Source organism: Lepus europaeus, chromosome 2, assembly GCF_033115175.1.
Source record: "Lepus europaeus isolate LE1 chromosome 2, mLepTim1.pri, whole genome shotgun sequence".
NCBI classification, from domain to species: Eukaryota; Metazoa; Chordata; class Mammalia; order Lagomorpha; family Leporidae; genus Lepus; species Lepus europaeus.
The window spans coordinates 115,910,112-115,925,830 of record NC_084828.1 but is presented as its reverse complement, the minus strand read 5'-3'; positions in this window follow the sequence as shown (position 1 = coordinate 115,925,830).

Sequence of the window (15,719 nt, the reverse complement as noted above, 5' to 3'; positions counted from 1 at the left end):
CATAACAATTGCATAGCAGAAAATATTTGTGAAAAGTAGATTCCCATAAATTAAAAGTAATAATCAATTTTGCAGGTACTTTAATAAAGATGGGATACAGCTTCACCAGTTTATGTTCTTAATTTAGAACATTGACCTATGAATCTGACTTTCTAATCATTATAACAAATAAACAAAAACAAAAGTTGGTGAAAAAAAATCAAAATTCTAGGTAGGTAGAAATATACACTGCATGTGATTAGTTCATTAGTATCTCCACAAAGAAAATGTCAGACATTAACTTTGGGTTTTCAACTTGAATACTAAATTCAAAAATTAAAAATATATATTATTTATTTTTCTTCATTTATTTATTTATTTATTTGAGAGGTGGAATTACAGACAGAAAGAGGGAAAGACAGAGAGATCTTCCATCTGCTGGTTCACTCCCCAAATGGCTGCAATGGCAGGGGCAGAGTTGATCCAAAACCAGGAGTCAGGAGCTTCCTCTGGGCCTCTCACATGAGTGCAGGGGCCTAAGCATTTGGGCCATCTTCCACTGCCTTCCTACACCATAGCAGAGAGCTGGATCAGAAGAGGATCAGCCAAGATTTGAACCGGCTCCTTTATGGTATACCAGCGCCACAGGCAGCACCTTTACCCACTACACAACAGTGCCACCCCCCTTTTTTAAAAAGTATTTTTATTTCCTAATTATATATTCCACTTTATTAAAATATCATAGCAAATATATTAACTTATTTTTAACATTCAATATTATTGTTTGGGGGCCACCATTGTGGCATACTAGGTTAAACCGCTGCCCGCAATGCCAGAATCCCTTATGGGAATTGTTCCAGTCCCAGCCGCTCCTCTTCTAATCCAGATCTCTGCTAGTCTGCCTAAGAAGGCTGCAGAGAATGACCCAAATGCTTGGGTCCCTGCCACCCATGTGAGACCTGGATGAGGATCCTGGCACTTGGCTTCAGCCTGGCCCAGCCCTGTCCTTTGTGACCATTTGGGAAGTGACTCAATGGATGGAATCTCTCTCTCTCTCTCTCTCTCTCTCTCTCTCTCTCTCTAACTCTGCCTTTCAAATAAATTAATCTTTAAAAATAATTATAATGTTGTTTTACTCTCATATCTATTAATATCATTCATCAAAAGCATCTTCTGTTTTTAAAGGTCAATGAGATGTTCATTAGATACTCAATAAACATCTAGAAATTAGGTAGACACTTAAATGAGTTCATTACAACAATGTGAATGTATTCCTGGAAGTCAGTAACTGGTTAGGAAGAGAAAATTAACAGATATGGATACATTAAATAATTGAGTTAAACTGAATACTGATAATTGTAACATAACTATATAATGCAGTAAAGCTAGAAATGAGATTTTTAAATGAAATAGAATTTAGAACAATTGCAATAATTTAGATGGGCTAAGGAAAGAGGAATGGCCATTCAGGTAATGATTAAGAATTAGACGAAGGGTGAAGGATTTTAAAATCAGTGATTTATAAGTGGAGGACTGTTAGGATATACAAGGAAGCAAATGTGTAATTTCCATATTAGATGGGTTGTATATTCCAAATATAAATTCTGGAGAATTTGACAAATCAAATGTAAAGGTACAAAGCACTTATCTATATTCATTACCACTGTATTTTCATTCCCTAGAAGGGTTTCTTTCCTAGGGTAGGAATTCAATAAATATTTGTTGATTCAATAAATAAGTGAAAGATGAATTTGTAACTTGAAGTAGTAGGCAGCATGGATCAATTTTAGCTCCTTGAACAGCAGAGTAGCAGCATGAAATGTTTTTAGAAAGCTTATTTTGGCAGTGGATATGTGAGATGACACCAGAGAATAATGACACGACACTGTTGATGGAACTATTTTTATTGGAGATTGTTTCTTTACTCAGCCATGTTTTGAACATCTCATCATCTGTACTTTCAAATGCAAAAAATCCAACATTACAAATATTATCAATTGAATCAATCTGACATTTATGCTTTATGATATCTTGCTGAGCTATCACAGCATTTGCATTATACATAAGCAATGAACCAAGTAGGAAAGGCTTAGTATCCACTACGTTTGGCAGATAAGTTATATAAAGCAAATCTGTTCTACATTGATATTAAAGATGACATCAGTGTGTCTGTGCCTCCAGAAAACAGAAGCCCAAAGAGAAAAAGTTTTCCTGAGTTTCAGTCTTAAAATAAAACAATCAGAAATAAAACTAAGATAGGACAAAATAAATTCTTTTAAAAAGCCACAAGTATCCTGATCTTGTCAATATAGAATTTAATTTTGAAAGAATCAAAAATAAGGAACTTTGCACTTTTTTTGTTTTAGTGATGATTGAAAAGATAATAAATAATTTCTTCTTTTTCAATTTCATATCTCTTGGCACCAATAGGTTCAGAGTTGTTATAACCTACACGTGCTGATTTTATTATCATTGATATTAGTGAATATTGCGAATACTATTATAAATACATTAGCAATGTTTTTACTACTAATAAAACTTTTAATTAACCATTGTATAAGGCACTGTTTTTACATGCGTTATTCCTGTTTGCGTCAATAAACAAGTTGTTAAAATGAGGCATGTGATGTTTTTAATTTTCTAGATGAGGAATCTCTTAATCAGAGATACTGGAGAATTCCATGTCACCCAATCATTACACATCTGGTCTTTTAACTACTGATTTATTTTACTTCACCACCTTGCTATTCATCCCATTGCGTTGCTTTCTCTCGGGACTTAATTTCTCCCTCAGTCACAGGCTGGAATTAAATTTTAAGAAAGAATACCTCACTTCTCCAAATTCATTATTGAGCTAATTGAGAATGAAAATTTTTTTCTAAGTGTAAATGACAAAATTATTCTTGATGTACAACTTTGGAACAGAAAAACTCTATTAGATAATTTAATTGTTACCCTTCAAAAACATAAGCATTACTCCACAATCTGATCATTTTCCTACTGTTGTGAGGGAAAGGAATTTAGAAGCTTGGAGGATACACTGAAAAAATTTAAAAGTCTTTCAGTGAGCCATATTTTAATTTACATTTATCTCTAAACCTTGGAATAAACAGCTCTGTATTAACTTTAATAAAAGAAAATTCAGATAAGTAACATTGAGTAGCTAACTAGTGTGTGTAGAAAAGTTCTTTCTTCCCTCTATTTGATTAACCAATCTTAAGTTATCCTGCCCACCAATACAAGGGTGAAATCTAAAATATACTCTACTGTATATCCTATTATGCTGTACAAAAGTTGTGTTTGGAAAAGTATTAATTACTACACAGGCAGTAAAGATGTCAATTAGCTCCTACAGCCTAGAAATCTCTCCTCTATCATATTAAAAAAACTTGAGCTAAATTATTATTATCATACATTAAAAACACTTTAAAAACAAATATTATTTTTGAAATGACCAAAATGTCATTAAATATTTAACATAATTAAGAAAAAAAACACATTTTTTCAAAGATGAGTCCTTAACTTTGAAACCATTGAGAATCCAAATTTTTCACATATTCATTCACATGCCAGGATATTTGGTCTCTTTAATGCAGAAAAATCCATGTCTTAGGTATAAATTAATCTGGTTGTCTTGGAGTGATACTTTCTCATGCATTCAAATCACACTCTACTTTCGGCTCTTTGATTCTATGCTTACCAAACACATTTCTGATTGTAATTTGACTTTTAGTCTAGCATATATACAGATAGCATCTTAGTCATATTTGAGGCATTAGTGTGGCTTGTCAAAGAAGAGAAAATGTGCTGATCTACCTTTGAGTTCAGGCATTAAACATCTGTTCTCTGGGGGCTTGGTTAATGTGAGCCTGTTCCCATGAGACAAATCTATTCTTAGTATGTTGATACATCCAGTCTTGTGCTTGCCAAGGCTAAAGAACTGACTGCAGGCAGCTGTACTGAACAGTCAAAAATAATGAGGACAGATGAGGCATCCTAGAGAAAGCCAACATCTTTCTTGCAATTCATGAGTCCAGACTTTTATTTCAAATTCGGTGTTGAATATTTACTATGTAATCAGAGCCACACTCTTCATTCCTGAGAATTCAGAGTCACAGTTAGAAAATCAGGTATTTTTCCAAAGAACATAAAACTCTTTCATGAAATAATTACATTCTTATACTATGAAAGGCAGTGATTGAGAAGTTGAAAAATGGAAGGCAGCATAGTGTTAAGACTAAAATATCATCATAAAAAGAAATGTATGACTTTATTTTATATTAACATGTAGAATATGTTTCCTTTCTATTTCTAAACAGTGATCAGAATGATTACCTTAAATTATAGTTGATAACCCCTCTGTCAAAAACTCTTGATTTTTTGAAGTTATTTATTTATTTATTTGAAGAGAGAGAGGGTAAACGAAAAAGACCTTCTGGGGCCGATGCTTTGGTGTAGCAGGTTATTCCTCCACCTGAGGCACCAGCATCCAATATGGGTGCTGGTTCTAGTCCTGGCTGCTCCTCTTCCAGTCCAGCTCTCTACTATGGCCAGGGAAAGTAGTACAAGAAAGCCCAAGTCCTTGGGCCGTTGCAGCCATGTGGGAGATCTGGAAGAAGCTCCTGGATCCTGGTTTTGGACGGGTGCAGCTCTGGCCGTTGCGGCTATCTGAGGAGTGAACCAGCGGATGGAAGACCTCTCTCTCTCTCTCTCTCTCTCTCTCTCTCTGTCTCTCCTCTCTGTGTGTAACTCTGACTTTCAAAAAAAATCATTAAAAAAAAAAGAGAGAGAAAAAGAGAGAGAGAGAGAGAGAGAGAGAGAGACCTTCCATCCGCTGGTTCACTCCCCAAAGGCTGAAATGGCTGGGGTTGGGCCAGGGCAAAGGCAGGAGCCTGGAGATTCTCCCAGGTCTCCCACATGAGTGCAGGGGCCCAAGCACTTGGCCATTTCCTCTGCTTTCCCAGACACATTAGCAGGGAACTGGATTGGAAGTAGAGCAGCTGGGTCTCGAACTCACGCCCATATGAGATGCTGGTGTTGCAAGCAGAGATTTAACCTGTTATTCCACAACATCAGTCCCCCAAAATCCTTTAATGACTTCTGTTGTGCTTAGAATATAGTGTATCATCTGGAACCTGAGATGCTCTTATGTCCATATGCGTACAATGATTTCATACCGCTTTACCTTTTCCAATAATGCACTGGTTCAATGGCCTTTTTTCTGTCAGATTCCTTGTAAATGAAATCTAAGACTGGGACCTGGAGTTCTGCTGGAGCTGCAAGGAAGGAAAGGAGGAAGGAGAATTAGGCACAAAGAGAAGTTGAATGGAGATGATTTCATTAAAAGCCTCAGCTGACCCCACAGGGTCCTCTAGGACTTGGATTATTCATCAGAGTTGTCTGTGAGACAAGGGACATAGGCATAGGCCTGCATCCTGAAAGTGGAATCTAGACAGTTCTTCATAGCACCCACTATATTTGATTTACCTGATCAGCTCCACTCCCAACTCACAGCTATTGCACATCATTTTGTGTTATTTTTGCATCCTCTCCCACTGCCTACACATTTTGGTTCATTTTTTATAAGGCCAACTGGGAAGTATAGATTTTTCAGAAAGCTTTTCTCTAAATCCCGAGTCTAAATTACATCTTCTTAAACTGTTTCATATAACCTTGTATTTACTTTTATACAAAATTGCTGAAATATGTAACAGTATTCCTTTGATGTATTTATGTTTAGTACTACTCTTCTCCACGTGTATTATACTGCAGTGTCCAAGAGCACAGCTTTGCTATGTCTATATAGTGAGCACATAGTCTCACCGATGCCTAATAAATGTCTTTAAACGAATCAATGTACCATTCTTCTTCTCTCTGTTAGGCCCTAGTAGTAGCAAACATTTTTCATATACTGCAAAGAATACAACATAACTCTTTGTCTAGTTTTATTATAAATTTATAATATTTATATTTATTGTATTCTATTTATTTTAGGACTGTTTCTTATATTATAATACAAAAATTCTTCATTTGGTTTGCAATAGAATCACCTGAGGGATTTATAATACCCCAAATACAGACTCCCAATCCTAACATTTCTGCTTACATTGTTCTGTTAGGGCAATGCATTTATATTAATGCTGAGTTCCAGGGATGAAACTTTGATATCTGAGAACACAGACCCAGAGGCATTTATTTCCAGTATTCAGTTCATTATAAAATGGAAAATCAAGGTAATTTAGGATATCCTTTCTCTGTCTATAGATGCTCAGGTAAACTTTATTGAAATAGTCTATAATACTTTATAATAAACATGTAGATAACAATAAAGGTTTTATGAATGTAAGCCATACAGCAATAAACATTATTTACTGAATACAGCAAAATCATCTGTATCTGTTATGTATGCCTTTGCTTGAATATTTAGAAAGAGAAAATATGTAGATGCCTTATAATGTAACAGCTCTGTATTTAATGAATTAACTGGTTGTTCTGGGAAATTGCTATTTTAAATGCAATGAAATACTTTTTATTAACTTTAAAAATAATATTTACAGAATTTAAGAAATGAATACAATTATCTTTAAAATGCCATGTCATTCACAAAACATTTGAAAACATAATATCTTTCCCAGATATTAAAATACTTTAAAAAATAACTGGGGCCAGTGCTGTGGCATAGCAGGTTAATCTTCCACCTGTGGCGTCGGCATCCCATATGGGCGCCAGTTTTAGTTCCAGCTGCTCCTCTTTTGATCCAGCTCTCTGCTATGGCCTGGGAAAGAAGTGGGAAATGTCCCAAGTCCTTGAGCCCCTTGCACCCATGTGGGAGACCCAGAAGAAGCTCCTGGTTCCTGGCTTCAGATCAGCATAACTCTGGCTGTTATGGCCTTCTGGGGAGTGAATCAGCAGATGGAAGACCTTTCTCTCTGTCTCTCTCTCTGTAACTCTAACTCTCAAGGAAATAAATAAAATCTTTAAAAAAAATCACTGAAATGGACTCAATCTATATTAAGTAGAGGAAATAGTGTATGTGTTTTTTTTAATGATGTTTTGTTTGTATGCACAGGGCATAATTTACAGGATTCTGCTACCTTCAAAAGTACCAACTAACATTTGCAAAATCCGATTTTAACTTATTAACTCAAAAATTATTAACATCTGTATTTCAAGAGTTTCAACATATGTTGGATGCTGAGTCTTGCATCAAAATATCCATTCTATTTCACACATAATATATTTATTGAAAACAGAAATCAACATTAGAGACAAAAGCAGAGACTGAAAAGTCATTAGAAGTTTATGTTACCTCCTTATCTGGTATCCTGGATGTGTTTACCTTTTGAAATGGCTAATTGTGAACTCATCAGATCACAGTTCTGTATACTGGCCTAAAATATATTGTGTAAAATTAGCCTAGTAATATCTGAAATACATGTTGTTATGGAATTACTTGAATCTATATGTTAATTTAATTTTATTTGGTTCTGTTACTAGCTGCTTATAAAGTATCTTTGTGTAATCATAGTTTTAGAATTTGCTTGGAATTGTACATCAACAGTCGGGACAAGGGCTGATTAAGTCACTGTTTCTCATAGTGTCCATTTCACTTCAACAGGTTTCCTTTTTGGTTATGTACAATTTAATACTTTATCCCTTTTAGTATTTTTTTTGTTCTAGTTAATACTATTGGTTGAACTCTGTAATTAACACACAATTATTCTTAGGTGTTTAAATTGAACTGAAAAGTGATCCCTGTCAAATATAAGAGTGGGAATAAGAAAGGGAGGGGATGTACAATTTGGGACATGCTCAATCGGACTTGCCCCAAATGGTGGAGTTAAAAATGTGCCAGGGGATTCCAATACAATCCCATCAAGAGAGCATGTACCAATGCCATCTCACTAGTCCAAGTGATCAATTTAAGTTCACAATTGATGACTCTGATAGGTCTGAGAGTCAAAGGGATCACACTAACAAGACTAGTGTTTACTAATACTAACTGATAGAATCAAAAAGGGAGAAAACGATCCAACATGGGAAGCGGGATACACAGCAGACTCATAGAATGGCAGACGTCCTAAACAACACTCTGGCCTCAGAATTAGCCCTTAAGGTATTCGGATCTGGCTGAAGAGCCCATGAGAGTATTTTAGGCATGGAAAGCCAAGAAACTCTGGCAAAAGCAAAAAAAATATCTCTGCGAGTGAGATCCCAGTAGAAAGAACAGGGCCATCAATTAAGGAGGTACCTTTCTCTGAAGGGAGGAGAGAGCTTCCACTTTGACTCTGACCTTGTCTGAATAAGATCGAAGTCAGCAAACTCAAAAGGCTTCCATAGCCTTGGCAACTCATGACAAGAGCCTAGGGAGATTAGTGATGCCATAAACAAGAGTGTCAATTTGTTAAGTCAACAACAGGAGTCACTGTGTACTTTCTCCTCATGTGGGATCTCTGTCCTTAATGTGTTGTCCAATGTGAATTAATGCTATAACTATTACTCAAAAAGTGTTTTACACTTTATGTTCTGTGTGGGTGCAAATTGATGAAATCTTTACTTAATATATACTAAATTGGTCTTCTGTATATAAAGATAATTGAAAATGAAAAAAAGAATTTGCTTGGAATTGATGTCATGATCATTAGCACATACTTCAAAAGGTCAACCTACTTCACATCTTAAAAAATTTACTAATGCAATTTTATATTTCTTCTCATTAAAATATTTTCAGTGATAATAAACTCCTACCATGGAAGAAATTTTTCTCAATCCTCTGAATTCATTTACAAATGGAAGTAGAAACGTCCAATCTTTTTCACTCATTAGGAGTCTCTTAAAATATCTTCATATATGCAATACTTCCATAGCATCTTATTCTTATTTGTTCCATAATTTCAAGAATGAAAAGCAGACTGTGGGCATTGGCAACAAGTTAACTTGCCAGTTGAGGTACCTGCACCTCATATCCCAGTGCATTGTGTCAAGTCTTGCCTTTACTTCCTTTTGATGCTCCAGGGACACAGCAGTTGATGCTCAAGTACTTAAGTGCCTGCCACCCATGTAGGAGACCTGGATAAAGTTCCTGGCTCCTGACTTCAGCTGGTCCTGGCTTTGGCTGTTTGAGGCATTTGGAGAGTGATCTAGTAGATGAAAAACTCTCTCTCTCTCTCTCTCTCTCTCTCTCTCTCTCTCACTCTCACTCTGCATTTTATTTTATTTTGTTTACAGAGAGAAGGAGATACACACATACACAGAGAGTGCACGTGCAAGAGAGAGACAGAGAGAGATGGAAAGAGAAAGAGAGTGAGAGATTGCATCTTTTGTTTTATTCTCCAAATAATCACAAGGGCCATGTCTGACCCAGGTGGAAGCCAAGATCCAGGAGGTTTTTTAAGGTATCTCACACGGGTGCAGGGGCCTAAGGACTTGGGTCATCTGCTGCTGCTTTCCCAGGTGCATTAGCATGGAGGTAGATAGGAAGTGGAACCACCTGTAATTGAACCCATATGGGATTCTGGCACCCCAGGCAGCAGTCTAACCCTCTGTGACACGATGCTGGAGCCTCTGGCTGCCTTTTAAATAAATAAAGCACGTAAGCATTTGTTTAAAAAAGGAACGAAAAGAATTTCTCCGAACAATAAATTTTAAAATATTGTGTAGTAATTCTGCTTTCCTTAATTGAATAATTACTATTTTTAAAGTCAACAATATCCCATTGATCTAAACCTTAACCTTGGGTTCCCTCTTTCATTACTTATGTCCTTGAAAGTTTATCCAAGACTCAGTTAATTATGAGCTTTAGCCTCTCTAACACAAATTATTTTTAAAGGCAGGATGACAGAGTGATGGGTGTGGGGAGAATCTTCCATTCTCTGATTCACTCTTCAAATGCCTGTAAAAGTTGGAGATCGATCAGGTTCAAGCCAAGAGGGAAGAACTCCATCCAGCATTTCTTCATGTCAGATAGGAACCCAAATACTTAGGCAATCATCTGTTCCCTCCCTGGAGCACTGGCAAGAAGCCAGCCCTCCTCTCACACTATTATAGGAGTTTACCAGTCCTATTTAGATAGGCATTGGTTATGTGCCCTGTTCCACAGTTCCATTTTTTTAAAGATTTATTTTATTTATTTGAAAGACAGAATTACAGAGAGAGGCAGAGAGAGGAGAGAGAGAGAGAGAGGTCTTCCATCCGATGGTTCACTCCCCAGATGGTTGCAACAGCTGGAGCTATGCTGATCTGAAGCCAGGAGCCAGGAGCTTCTTCTGGGTCTCCCATATGGGTGCAGGGGCCCAAGCACTTGGGCCATCTTCCTCTGCTATCCCAGGCCACAGCAGAGAGCTGGATCAGAAGAAGAGCAGCCAGGACTAGAACTGACACCCACCTGGGATGCCGGCACTTCAGGCCAGGGCTTTAACTGGCTGTGCCACAGCATCTACCCCTTCACAGTTTCTTTTCAAAATCTGAGTTCAAATGAACATGCCCTGCCTAACAACCTAGACCAACATATTTCTTTAAATCTTCCTTGTTTAATCTTATGTGATTAGTCAAAAGCTAAGTCACTCCAAATCTTTTACCATTTTTCATTTTAAAACAGGGATATTTTCTTTTAGAATTTTTGAAGTTTCTTTTTTTTTTTTTGATGAACATATTAATTACTGTCAATTCATCTGTTTTCTTGACTCTACAGTTCTCATAAAATATCCTTAAATTCCACTTCATTAACAAGTCTGCCCTAATAAGGAGAGTTATAGCCCTTCATCTTAATATTTGCTCTCTAACAGAGCAATAAATATTTTATATGCACAATGAGATTATATATTTTAATTATGTTGTAGATATGTGATAAGGACAAAGATGAAATCAAGTAACAATAGAGTGGGAAGTAGTACATTGTGAACTGATTATTTTAAAACATCAATAGGAGGGAGCATTTTGCATAGCAGTTAAAACATTGTTTGGACAGGCCGGCGCCGTGGCTCAACAGGCTAATCCTCCGCCTTGCGGCGCCGGCACACCGGGTTCTAGTCCCGGTCGGGGCACCGATCCTGTCCCGGTTGCCCCTCTTCCAGGCCAGCTCTCTGCTGTGGCCCGGGAGTGCAGTGGAGGATGGCCCAAGTGTTTGGGCTCTGCACCCCATGGGAGACCAGGAGAAGCACCTGGCTCCTGCCATCGGAACAGCGCGGTGCGCCGGCCGCAGCGCGCTACCGCGGCGGCCATTGGAGGGTGAACCAACGGCAAAGGAAGACCTTTCTCTCTGTCTCTCTCTCTCTCTCTCTCACTGTCCACTCTGCCTGTCAAAAAAAAAAAAAAAAAAAAACATTGTTTGGACCATCTGCATCTATATTACATTGCCTGGTTTGAGTCTCAGCTACTCTACTTCAGATTCCAGCTTCCTAATAATGTATCCTGGGAGGTAGCCTGTGATGTAGCACGTAATGCTGCTGTCTGCAACGCCAGCAACCCATGTAGGATCTGGTTCATATTCTTGCTGCTCCACTTCCCATCCAGCTGTTTGATAATAACCTGAGAAAAACAGCTGAAGTTGGCCCAAATGTTTGGGATACTGTTACACACATGGTACACACTGATAAAGCTCCTGATTTCGGGTTTCTGCCTGGCCTGGCCCTGGACATTGTGGTCATCACAGCCATCTGGGGAGTGAAACAGTAGATGGAAGATCTCTCTGTCTTTCTCTCTCTCTCTCTCTCTTCCCTTCTCTCTGTCTCTCTCTTTCTCCCTCTCTCTCTCTCTCCCTGTCTCTCTGCCTCTCCCTCTCTCTCTGTAACTCTTTCAAAATAAATAAGTAAAATATTTTAAAAATTCAAAAATCTATAAACAAATTAATAAAATATTAATAAACATATCAATACATTAAATATTCATATAATTGGCTTGACAGCAAAAATTAATCTTTGTTATGTTCTATGGCCAGAATTTGAATTTGTTTTAATTTTCATTTAATTTAAATTTTTAATGTCACAGTTTCCACAATTTCCACAATCCACAATTTCCACAATGTTGACTTTTTATTTCAGTTATACAAAATTTTTCTTTACACATTTTTAATGGCATGGTATTTTGAGGACAGAGGATGTTATGTTCGCAAAATAAATAGATGTTTAAGGAGAAACAATATTTTAATGGAAAAGTTACCTAATTTGCCTTATGTGACTTGCATGTTTTAACTTTGTAACATTGATTTTTTTATTATTATTTATTTATTTGACAGGTAGAGTTATTTACAGTGAGAGAGAGAGACAGAGAAAAAGGTCTTCCTTCCATTAGTTCACTCCCCAAATGGCCGTTACTGCTGGCATTGCTCCGATCAGAAGCCAGGAGCCAGGTGCTTCTTCCTGGTCTCCCATGTGGGTTCAGGGGCCCAAGTACTTGGGCCAAACGCCACTGCCCTCTGGGGCCACAGCAGAGAGCTGGACTGGAAGAGGAGCAACCGGAACTAGAACTTGGCGCCTGGAATATTGATTTATAATTATAACAATCAGCAGCACATTTTAACTACTATAGTAGTAGAAGTACAAGGCATACATTTAATTGTAGTCTATTAATTTAAAATCACAAAAACTACAAAAACAGCATGGTAGTCTTATTTTGGTATATGATGAACAGGGTTAAAAGTTATAGTGAAATTTCTGAATTACAACAATATTTTAAAACTCCACACCCAGAGAACACATGCATTACTTGGCAACATATAGGATGTTAATTGCAAGTAAATATTTCTTCTTTCAATTGTTCTACTCATATACCATGCAATTATTTTATTTTTTAAAAAAATTCACCTTATTTGAAAGGCAGAGAGATACAAGGAGGGAGTGGAAGGGGAAGAGAGGAAAGAGAGAGATAATAGAGATGATAGAGATAGAGATAGAGATAGAGATAGAGATAGAGATAGAGATAGAGATGATAGAGCTAGAGCTAGAGCTATAGGGATAGAGATCTTCCTGTAGCTGATTCACTCCTTTCCCGAATGCCTGTAACAGCCAGGGCAAGGTCAAGAGGAGCCAGAAACTCAGAATTCCATTCATGTCGTCCTTGTGGGTGGCAAGGTACCATCACTAGCCACCAGGTGCTGCCTCTCAGGGTGTGTATTAGCAGGAAGCTGGAATTGGAGGTGGAGGTGACATACTGATATGGCATTTAGGCATCTTATGCAGTCACTTAACAGCTGTGCCAAATATCTACCTCTATTGTCATGTTTTCTACCACACAATTAAAGAATTATCCTAAAGATAAAAAATATGCTGATAACTAAGTACTAACAAAAGAACATAACTATCATGCCATACTGAAGCATACATTTTGTCAAACTGAAATACACAATAAATAAAATTTTAAATCTGAATTACTATGCATTTGCAAATTAATGTACTGAAGTGGAAAACAAAGGACTGAGCCAACTCAGATTGTGTCTTACAAAAGGTTTCTCTGCTTAGTTAATATTTAAGCTTAGAAATGAAGGGTGGAAAAGATTATGTACTAGAGTGAAAGTAACATGCAGTGAAATTACAATATACAATATATGCATTGAAATTAAAATATTGGATACCGTGGAAACAACAGCCTAAAGGCCCACAAATCATAAGCAGGGTGAGCAAAGAGGTGGCTATTAGAGCCGCAGGGTCCTTAGGAACAGATGACACAGGTTAAGAGGCAGTGGTGAGTGGCATGGGTTAAGTGGCATTGAGTATCCTAAGAGTATCAGGAAACCAGTGAAGTGAGAAAAGTCCAAATATGATGATATTTGAGACACATTTTGTGTGTTTCAGTTGAGAGCATTCACTTTAAGGAAGCTATAGTTGAATGTTTCTAGCTCAGAGGTATTAGGCTCCAAAGTATATGCCCAGATTACCCTACACATACTGCCATGTGTATCCTGTCCATAGGTCCTGTTGGAAAATGCCCCTGCAAAATGTGCTTTGCATTTGCTCAAGAAGTAAAGCAGACATCCGCTAAGCTGTGACACAAGATAGCAGCCTGTCCTTGCACCTGCCCCAGCACACAGCCAGCTTCCTGTTACCCCAACTGCTGGCTGTTCCATCCCACAAGCTCTCTCCCTCAGCTAAAAGTGCTCATAAAAAACCACCACCTTGCAAGGACAGTTGTTGTTCTCCCTCCTTGACACAGCCAGGTAATTTTACCCTTAATAAACTCTTTCATTCTCTCTATTGGGATGGTCTTGTTTGGTGGTCTCAGTCACTTTAACTTCACAAGAGGAAGCTCAATATAAAACTCAAAACACTTCAAGGCATAAGAAAATCAGCACTTAGAAATTTAAAATGTAATATATGCACAGAACATTAAAATCAGATGATAATTGTACAAATTAAACAGAATTTTTCCATTTGCTTCGTCACTTTCTTACCTGCATCAAGGCCAAGGTTATTATGTACAGCCTGAAAATAGGGAAAAGAGAGAAAATGGGCAAGTTGAGGAAACAGGCCATAATGGAGGAGGACAAAAACTTTGAATTAGATGATAATTTTTTTCTTTAAATTACAAAGGAAATTTTTACCACCAATGAGTCACAATAAAGCTGTAGAGCCTACAATTGGATTTATCCCAGGCAAAGATAAACTAGATATTAGAGTATGATGAAAGGAGATTGCTGACAATAAATAAATTATTCTTTACTTGTTGAACCTATCTCTGTAAGCAAATACTCTGCTTATGTACTGAAAGTGCAGGAAGCAACTGATTTTTATTTTTTGTAAACCATAATGCAAATTATTTTTAAGCTAGTTTTTTTTAAACCCTAGCTTTGATACATCCATAAAATGTGATTGCCACGTGAACTACATTAGGATATAAACTTCCTGAAGAGGGGCTTTACTGTTATGCTTGATTGCTACACCTTCTAGTGTTTTGAACAGTGCCTTGGGCATGGTACATTATTTGATATTGAATTAGTTTGAATGCACCATGTAAAGCTGGCTTACTCTACAAGATTTTGGAATTCCAAAATAAAACTCCATTATTATGTAATTAAATCTGGTGATCAAAACTATAGCCAAAATCCATTTAAGAGAAAATTGGAAAGAAGACATTTGGTCTAGTGGTTAATACACCAGTTATGATGCCTGTGTTTTGCATTGGAGTGCTCAGGTTTGATTCCTGGCTCTGGTCCCTGACTCCAGTTTCCTACTAATGTGGAGCCTGAGAGGCAGCAGTGATGACTCAAATACAGATTCCTAACAAGCCCCATTCTAAAATACTTGAAGACAACAGAATCATTGTACAAAATTAAGCAAAATTCATTTACAAGGAATATATTAGATGTTTATTGGGAAAAGTATTATTTGTAATGTTATAGAACATGCAAATCTACCAAGCCACAGTTCTTTCTTTGATTATCTAATAATTTAATTGTCTAATGAGAGTATGAAGAGCGTATGTAACTCAAGTGTGAGGTTTCGCTCTGATCGATTGAGGAAGAGTAGTTTGCATGATTCTGTGGAACATGTAAACATGTGCAAGTCATTCAGATTCTAAGAGGTCTAAGAATTTAAGTCAAATTGCTGAACTGTGAAAAACTGACAAATTAGCAGGGGAAGTACATTTGATTGAGAGTCCCATGTGATATTAGTCCTTAAGGCAGAGAAATTCAAGCAGTTAAGCTGATTAATATAATAACACTTAATATTACAAGTGGACAACTAGTGTCGTTAAAAAAATTATCATAGCCCAAAATATGATTTGAGGAGAGCAGGACTAGGTAGGTA